The following is a 10,520-nucleotide window of genomic DNA, read 5'->3' on the forward strand; positions in this document are numbered from 1 at the left end:
TTGGCGAATTTACGGAACAACTCAAGCTTGATCCGGACTACCCAGCCACGCTAGCAACCGTGGAACACACGTCCACCCTAGCGCAATACATGCCGACTACCTCGTGGACTACACCATCCACTCCAGCCTCATGTAGAGACAGGTCCTCATTAAAGAGACTCCCCTTCACTGGTTTACCGCCCCCTTCACACTTGACATTGATCCTCTCGTCGAGACACGTAGACGACTTGGTTGAGGCACGCTGACAGCTATCCGCTATCCTCTTGTTGCGTCTTCGCCCATGGTGATATCCCTCACCGGACAGTCCCTCAACCTCCACACGCTTCAACTGCAACAGATCCTCACGGAGACAAGCACTTGGACACAACGACAACTCACAGACTCGACGACGACCGCACGTGTAGACGTGCACACACTTGACTCTTTGACTCATCGGACTCCTCCGAAGACGACCTTGACGAAACTCCCGGATGATGATCTTGATGAGACTCCCGTACCGCACCTCGGCACCACCTCTCCCATCAACGATCATCCACCTCCGCCTCGCCGACAACAACACCCTGTCGTCACCTCCTTGTCGCCCAACCAAGCGACGATCGCCCGCTGCCTCGCTGACGACAGCTTGCTCGCCGTCTCCACCCGGCCGCTTCGTAGAGCGACGGTCGCCCGCCCCGAGGCGCTAGTAGGGTCGCCTCCCCGGGGCAAGCGTAGCTTCAAATCTTCGACCTCGCTCTGATACCAATTGTTGGAATTCACCCACGGATCGATCACATCAAACTAGACGAACACACGCAGATACAAAATTTATTGCCAAGGGTGCGTGTCGCACCCTCTAAATTTCCTCTCTTTATTTCTTTTTCTGATTTTCTGACGTTACAACTCGATTACAGAAACCCACGTATGCTGTGTATATATATACACGAACAGCAGACCTGACCACGTCCTAAACCTACTCTAACACGTAGACACACACGGACCATGTACTAATCCTAACCGGAATACTAGAGTACTACTACCTTAGACTCTTTTCTTTGTACTAGCTAGCTAGACTACTACGACCAATTCCAAGTCGACTCGAACTGCAGCCACACATGGCAACTTGACACTAAACGAAACAACTCTAACTCTAATATGATTAAGGCAAGATTATTGCTAACAGGAGCCTCAGAGGCGCACCGTATCCGAGCACTTCTTCTCCGCCTCCGATTTCTCACCGGAGCGCCCGTCTTCGCCGCGCTCTCTCCTGCCGCTGTGACCAATCCGGCCGCCCCCACAACCGGTGGAGCCGCGTCCGGACACCATGGAGCTTCTGCGGCGGTGGATCTACGTCGGGGCGTGGATTTCTCGTTGGCGGGAGCATGGATTGCTCGTCGGCGGAGAGGCGGAGCAGTGGTGGTGCGGATGGTGTTTGGCCCGCATCGATCTCTCCGTGCGGGATAAATAAGGACGTTTGGCGTTTTCTGGCTGCGGCCCGGATCATATTTCCAGGCAGGCCACGTATGAGGTGTCTGCTAGAGATCCTCTAAATAAGAGGCCTACTTGACAATCGTCTTTCCCTCGCGTTTTCCTCTTTAGTTGTAGTTTTTCTGAGAATCTATTTACTATTAAATGAGAGTTGATTGTTTGACACTCAACGCATTTTGATGGTCGTCATTAAAACAATCCGGGCCATCCAATCTAATCTCACGGTCTAAGCTTAACGTCCAGTCGTCGGATCAAATTACAAGGCAGGTCGTGCCTCTTTCCTTTTTGTCATCGCACAATATCAAAATCATGATTCCCTGCAAAACAAAATCATGCAGTATCCCATGAATCATATTCAATCAATCACGTATTTCCCAACGTGTGATACATATCAGGAAAGATATAATTGCGTATATTTTCTTTCCTTACTTGCCCTGATGTCTTTCCTATTCGTAGGTGTAAGGAAATATCCATGAAATATATCACTGCTTTATCGCCGATTTTTCTTCTCGCCACAACAGGCTCCCAACTTTTGCCGCCTCTGTAGGTTTTTGGCTCCGCTGCGCGACCTGCCTGCATAACCTCTACGACGCCGCAGGTTCCCCCCACCACCCAGGCCGGCCTCTCCTGCCTGCCTCCATGACCGACACCGCCTCGCCTATTCCCTTCCGTCGACGACCTCCGCCGCCACAGTCCCAATCCTGGCAACCATCAACGTCGCATACGTCATCACCGAGATGCTGCACACTTCCGTCAACGTGCCCTAGATCCTGGGCAAGAGCTCGTCGGGCTGGTTCCCCCTCTGGCCGTCCGTCTTCTTCGGCCCCTTCCTCATTTGGGCCCGTACCTGCTCCAAGGTGAAGAGATTTCATTACCACACATGCCTGGACGCCACCGGCATGATCCTCGTCAAGTCCATGCCTGGCATTTTTTGGCCACACTTCATTGTCTTTGCATATTGCACTCCATGTGTTTGATTTATTACATTCCCGAGTGCTAAACCTTTCTAATATGATGCATGCTTATGTCCCCAGTTGACAGATTTCAATGTGCTACCCTCTGCTACTGTCTGGTTCTTCACAAACTTGCATTTCATATTCAGCTGCGTCGGAATGGTCATCTTGGTTCCATTGCAGGACATGCGAAGAGCGCTGCAAAGGAACATGCAAAGAACCCTGAGGGATGGGCAGATGGCTTTGCACGCGGTTGACAACTTTGATGACGGGATCAGAGCTGAGCACCGGAGGAAGAGAGGAAGATGTCTAGATAACGCTGGATGGAGTGGTGCAGGAAAGAGGCGGCGACCGCAGGCACAAACTTCGGGGAGGGAGGAGAGTCTGCTATGCCTATGAGATGAATCTGCTACATACTTTGCTGCTGATGCAGCAACCGCCTGCATGGCGCTCTCCAGCTTCCATTTTGGTAAATATGTAGTTATATGCAATGTGGCAACCGGTGAGAGTGCATTTAATCTTACTTATTGTTGTAGGAGGAACCAAGACCCCTTCGTCCCCCGCATGCTCCACGAGAGGTGAATACTAGCATGTAGGACTAGGGGTCATCAAGAAAACACCAATGCAGATCCAGATCAGGTGAGGACACATCTCATCGACGCGACCAGGCGACAATCTTAAGGCCTACAAGAGATTTTGCGGCCGATCCTGCATAGGACTGAGTCAAACCAAAGTTCACTTTTCAGCATTGGGAGTATATCAATCAGTGACGCAGCTTCGTTTTTTTTTTTTTGCATTTTACGAATATTTAGCATTGGAATTCATAAGATAGTTCTTCTCATTAGAGCTTGTATCCTGTTTGGCCCATAGAGGTCTCTTTTGCATGCATCGATAGAAAATGTGCTTCGTACACTGCTCTTTCACCAAAGAATTGTTCACCTGATTTTGTAGTAACACCAATTCAACTTCTGCTGGTAGCTTTTCATATAGATACGCTGCTTGAGAAAAATAAGCTAGAGATATGAGTGAATAACATAAAATTGGCCCAGCAAATAGTCTGCGCGGAGTAGACATAAATGAAATATGTATGGAAAATGATTCATATCCCCCGGAGGATCACACGCCTCCCAACCTCCTAGTGCGTGGCCGTTGGATGCGGACCATCGTGCGGACATGGACAGCCAAATCCATCATGCGGGACACGCACAGCCAGAGACAGCAAGTCAACAACCACATGTATGGGCCCCACACCTTGTCCCTTATTTGCTTTCTTCTTCCCAAACCTTATCCTCCCGATGGCAATCTCCTGCTTCCGGCCGGCTACCGTCCGCCCTGATCGGCGGCCGCCTTCCGCGCCCTCGCCCGCCCCACACTGAGCTCTGCCTCTTCTGCGCGTGGTCGCGCCTCCCCGAACCTCCTCCACCTCCTCCTGCTGCTGCCCCCTCGTCGCTGGTTGCCTCTCCCGTAGCTGCCTCGCCCTCATCGGCCCCACGCCGAGCTTCGCCATTCCTCCGTGCGGCCGCCGACTCTCCTGACCTCCTCCTCCTGCTGCGGCCCCGCCCTCGTCGGCTCCCACATCGAGCTTCGCCTCACCTGCGTCGTGGCTGCCGGCTCCCCCGATCCCCTCCACCTACAGCTAGCATGCGGGACGCCACAAGCGCCGCGCCGGGGGACGGGCGCGGCAGCCTGCACCCGACTGTCGCTGCTGGTCCCTCATGCCCCTCAAGGACGACACGGCGCAACAGCGCCCTCGTCCGCCCCGTGGAGTGGCGGCTTTTTTATTCCTAGCGGGGAGGTGCTGCTGGTGCTACAAGGACCTCCATGCGTAGGCGCCGCACGTCTCCCAGGACTTTGCTGTCTTAGGCATGCGGCCGATTTTGCTACCTTATGCCTCCGGCGAAGGGTGGCCTTTTTTACTACCGGTGGAGGCATGCTTTGCTACGTTAGGCGTCGTGTGTTGCTACTGGCGGTTCCAGATGTTGCTTCTTTGGGCAGATGGAGTTGCTGCAACTTTGGACGGCGATGTTGTCGGCTGAAGGCGAGGTCTCCAGCTGATGTCTTGGGATTTGCAACTTATGAATAATTTTTTGCTACAACTTTTTCGTGGGTTTGCTACAATTGCATAATATGTTTTCTACGGGGTATCCGGCTAGCTCTTCGGTGACTTCTTCGGCGAGTTTCCCGTCGATGTCTCCAGATGTCTTAGAGGATTTGCAGCATATGAATAAAAAAATTTGCTACAATTTATTTACGGTTTTGCTACATCTGCATAATATGTTTGCTACGTGGTCTCCGGCGAGGTCTCCGGCGAGCCCAGCCTTTTTATTTTCTTTTCTGAACGAACCGTTTTTTGCTTCAGTCATTTGCTGCCGGGGGTGATTTTTTGCTGCCGGAGATGTTTTTTTGCTACATGCAAATCTAACCGTCAAAATGGTTGATCCGACGGCTGGGGACCCGGGGGCTGGGGAATCAGATCCCCCGGGGGACGCCCAGCAGTTTCCAATATGTATTCTGTACCAAACTTGAAGCTGGTTCTCATTGGTTCTAGAGCGTAAATATACCTAATTGGTAGATCACCCCGGTAGTATCTCTTCATGCACTACATCTGTATTAAAAAATAATGAATTTTCTGCATGCTATAAAACCAATGAACTATTATTGTTGGTCAAACCTTTGTTTAGCTAGACCACTTTGGTTTAGCTTCTTTTATTCACGCGCCTTGTTTGCTGGAATAATACACCGAAATCTGGGTACATGAAAGTTAACCTACTAGGTAACATTATATGCACCACACCTCTGAAAATTTAGCAGTCTAGCATCCTCTTTGATTTGGGAATAGCTAGAGTTACTCTAATGCATTCCAAATTGAAGAGCGGATCTCCAAATTATGCAAGTAAATCACAGTTACTTTCATCGTAAGTATAACTTACTTATTTTGGGCGACCCTCTTTATCATTAAGATACGTGAGATGAGACTGTCATTAATAAATGGTGATTCTTTTCATTAGTGTTTGTCCTTGTCTTCTATCTTCCTGTTTAGTCTTCAGTTGATCGTTTTTTCTTCTTTACGTAGAAAGGATGACCCTCTCTTGCTAAAATTTTGTATAATTACGGGGCTGAAGGTAGAGTCCACAGGATTTTGAAGCATGTTTGTGATAGGAACATTGCTCAAGGATGCTGGTCACTTGTGGATTCGGGAAAGGGGAAGACACGTGGTGAGGTACTACATGGACGACGAAAATGAGGAACTATGCCACACTTCAATAGATGAGATGGTATATTAATTCCAAATAGGTTCTTGAAAGTTGATTGTCATGAGTTTGAGATATCATGTTATGGAATTAGATTTTATGAATTGCTTCTCATGGTAATTTCTCTAAATATTTCATTATAGTCTCACACTGAGTTTTTTGTGCGTATGAATTTTCATTCGTATTACTTGACTAATCCGTAGCAACGCACGGGCATTCAACTAGTTGGAGTAAACTATGAGTCAATAAGAAAGGTTTTATAGTGTAGTTGGTTATCACGATAGTCTAACACACTGAAGGTCTCCGGTTCAAATCTAGGTGAAGCCATATATTTTTGATTTCAGAATCAAACTTTTTCTTTGAGTACACATGTTCACGGATGGCGCTGACTCGCTGAGGCAGGAGCCAAATTTTATGGGTTCAGGTCAATTCGTCTATGCACTAGATCAATTGATCTATTGATTATCAACGACGGATGAACTTTTTTTTTGACGGAAGGCTCGAGCAGAGTCCGGCTTTAAATTAATAAAGCCCCAACGGCAGCGTACAACACGAACACGCAAAGCAAAGTCTTGACCCACATACATCGACGACATACAACAGACGGAAAGCTAAAACAACAAAGACATCTATGGCAAGCGAGTGCCCCAACACCGCCTAAGCCACCACCGGAGATACATGGCCATGGAAGGAGGGTTGCTACTCGCTGTCCCTGATGGTCGAGTGAAGGGTGCGAATCCAGCCAATCGCTCACTCCACAGCCTCGCGATCCTTCCTCCTAGCCACTGGCTTCCACACCTGCAAGGCTGCAAGTACATAGACATTTTGTATAAACCACCAACAGGTTGGCGAGAGAACACCCCGTCAATCGTAAACTTGTTCCTAAGGTTCCACAGCGTCCAAAGCAAAGCGGTACACGCCATCCATAGAACCCGTTTGGACTGCCCCTCTTGTACACGCATGATCTTAAAGATCTCCGCGAAATAAGTGGGGTTCCACATGCATCCAAGCAGTTCCCTAACCGCACTCCACGTGAACTTAGCGAGGGGGCAGGAGAAGAAGATGTGGTTATTATCTTCCACCTCCCCGCAAAAGGCACACAAGCCGAAAGTGGGCCCCTTACGCCGCCTTATGTTATCATTGGACGACAAGCTTTTTCTGGCCAACTGCCACACGAAAATACGCACCTTCCCTGGAACCGTGAGCCGCCACAAGTCACTAAGTGCTTGGAAGGGGTACCCTGGCAGAGCTTAAGGTACAAAGAGCAAACTGAGAATCTCCCCGAAGATTCTAGCGCCCAGGTAACCTTATCTTGCAAGTCCGAGGTGGGGGGCACCGTGACCTCCCGCATGAGATTAACCAAATCGACACGGTCCCCGAAGTCCAGCTCGCCCCGAAGGGGTAGATGTCAGGTCCCCCCACGACGGGCAGAGTCAACCGAGGCCTCCTGCTCAGTCACAATGGCAAAGAGCGAGGGGAACCTATTGCACAGGGGTCCCGACCCCTGCCACCAGTCCCACCAGATGCTCATCGTCTTACCATTATGCACTGTGTGTTTCGCCCCCAAGCGAAACAGGTGTTGGAGGTTTTGGATAGAGTTCCAGAACTGCGAGCCCGGTCGATGTGCGTCTAACATCAAGTCCTTATCCCTGAGGTACTTGTTCCGTAGGATCTCCGCCCAGAGGCCTTGCTCCCCCGCATAGAGCCTCCAGATCCACTTAACCATAAGACATGCGTTCATGAGCCTGGTGTCAACAATGCCAAGCCCCCCCCCCCAGGCTCTTTGGCTTACAGATCACCGACCACCTCACCCAGTGATATTTCCGCTTGGTACTGTTAGCTTCCCAATAGAAATGTGATCGGTGTCTATTCATAATGCTATGCGGCCCCTCCCCCATGAGGCAAACCGCCATGGCATGCAACGGCATGCTAGATAGGCAGGCGTTAATGAGGGTCAGCCTAGCCGCAGAGGACACGAGCTTCCCCATCCACGGACTTGGATTCATGGATGATCTCTTGGAGGGAGAGAACTCCCTCATGGACTACGTAGTGCGGCCTTTCACTTCTAGGGCCTCTTTGGATGGCTGGATTTTTAGAACCTACGAATAGGGAAGCACATGATTTAGATGCCATGTGCTACAAATTAATTACTACATGATTTTACACACATTCATTAAACAAATACAAAAATTAAAGGATTAGAGAGAGAGAGAGAGTAGAGGAAAATGTAGTGTGAAGGGCATTGGGCTTCTCAAAGGAAAAATAAATAGAATGTTTTTTTGAGCTCATGCTGAGATTCCTATGGGATTGGGGGCAAAGAAATGGATTCCATAACAGTTTCATGACCTCAATCCTATAAAGCTAGTGGGCTCCGATAGGGGATTTTTTTGGGTTAGAATCTTCCAATGTTCCTATGAAGTTAATCCAATCCAAAGATGCCCCTACTGAGGATTCAAGTTTGCTGGTGAGTGATTGGAGTGCACATGAATTGCGACTCTAAATATAATTGTTGGTCATATGAGGCCCCGAAATTGATTTGCTTTTTAATGAACAACCATAACCCTAACCCTAACCAAAACATTGTAACACGGGTGAACATTAAAGTTCACTAGTAAAACCACCGTTACATCAAAATCTTCTTAGGCGTCGTCTCTATCTGCCATCTTGATATTACACCAAAACACGTCTGGGAAAACAAAAAAGTAATATTCAAAACGGGGGTATACCTTGGCATATGCATCAATGATGCACATAACTGTTAAGCTTCATGCACTAGCCACTTGAACCAAAAGTCCGAAATGATGGAAAGGGCTACGCAATCTACTTGTACACGTCAACACCCCCTCTCACGTGTGACGGGAAGACGAAAAGACAAGTCAACATGTGTAGAGAGGTAAAGAGGCAGCTGGAGGCCGGGACCACACGACAGGAGGCTGCGGGGATTTTTAGAATAAATTGTGAAAGCCAGGATTTGAACTCGAGACCTGGGGCTCTGATACCATGTTAAGCTTCATGCACTAGCCACTTGAACCAAAAGTCCGAACTGATGGAAAGAGCTAGGCAATCTATTTGTACACGTCAACAATAACAACCATCTTTATTGCATAGTTTATCATTCAAATAAATCTATATCAAGGACAACAAGGTGCCGAAAAAAAATCATCTATCGATGGTAACGTTCGGGAATTCAGTAACTAGTAACGGCTCGCTCGGTGATAACCCACAAGTATAGGGGATCGCAACAGTCTTCGAGGGAAGTAAAACCCAATTTATTGATTCGACACAAGGGGAGGTAAAGAATACTTATAAGCCTTACCAACTGAGTTGTCAATTTAGCTGCACCTGGAAAAGCACTAGTAACAGTGGTGATGTGAAAGCAGCAGTAATATGGGAGCAATAGTAACAGTAACACAGCATCAGTAGCAGTAATATGAGAGCAATGGCACCAGAAAATAGTTGATACTACTTCCAATGTCATGTAGAACGAGTATATGATGATGAGAGATGGACCGGGGTTCCCAGCTATCTACACTAGTGGTAACTCTCCAATAACAAGTTTTGGGTGAACAAATTACAGTTGGGCAATTGATAGGATTGAAATAGCATTAAGACAGAACATCAAGATTATTAATCATGTAGGCATGTTTCCCATATATAGTCATACGTGCTCGCAATGAGAAACTTGTACAACATCTTTTGTCCTACCAGCCGGTGGCAGCCGGGCCTCTAGGGAATCTACTGGAAATTAAGGTACTCCTTTTAATAGAGCACCGGAGCAAAGCATTAACACTCCGTGAAAACATGTGATCCTCATATCTAAGCCTTCCCCTCCAGTTGTCCCAATTTCTGTCACTTTGGGGCCTTTGGTTCCGGACATAGACATGTGCATACAACTTGTAGATACAATCTAAGCAATAAGTATAGAGCTTAAATCTAAGATCATGCCACTCGGGCCCTAGTGACAAGCATTAAACACAACAAGATTGCAGCAACAATAACTTCACAAACTTTATAGATAAACTAATCATAATGTAACAATCCATCGGATCCCGACAAACACAACACCGATTACATAAGATGAATCTCAATCATGTAAGGCAGCTCATGAGATCATTGCATTGAAGTACATGGGGGAGAGAATACCAACTAGCTACAGCTAGAACCCGTAGTCCATGGGGGAACTACTCACGGAGCATGATGGAGGCGGTGGCGTTGATGGAGATGGCTTCCGGGGGCACTTCCCCGTCCCGGTAGGGTGCCGGAACAGAGACTTCTGTCCCCCGAATTGGAGTTTCACGATGGTGGCGGCGCCCCTGGAGTCTTTCTGGAGTTTCGTCAATCGGTATCGCGTTTTTAGGTCGAAAGGGCTTATATAGGCGAAGAGACGGAGTCGGAGGGTGCCTGGGCCCCCCTCACAGTAGGCCGGCGTGGCCAGGCCTGGGGCCGCGCCGCCATGTTGTGTGGTGGCCCCCTGGCCCCTCTCCGACTCTCCTTCGGTGTTCTGGATGCTTCCGGGAAAAATAGGGTTCTGGGCGTTGATTTCGTCGAATTCCGAGAATATTGCCCGAACAGCCTTTCTGGAACCAAAAACAACAGAAAACAACAACTGGCCCTTCGGCATCTTGTTAATAGGTTAGTTCCATAAAATGCATAAAAACATTATAAAGTGCAAGCAAAACATGTAAGTATTGTCATAAAACAAGCATGGAACATCAGAAATTATAGGTACGTTGGAGACGTATCAGCATCCCCAAGCTTAGTTCCTGCTCGCCCTCGAGTAGGTAAACGATAAAAAGAGTAATTTCTGTAGTGACATGCTACTTACATAATCTTGATCATCCTATTATAAAGT

Source organism: Lolium perenne, chromosome 6 (genome assembly GCF_019359855.2).
Source record: "Lolium perenne isolate Kyuss_39 chromosome 6, Kyuss_2.0, whole genome shotgun sequence".
NCBI lineage: Eukaryota > Viridiplantae > Streptophyta > Magnoliopsida > Poales > Poaceae > Lolium > Lolium perenne.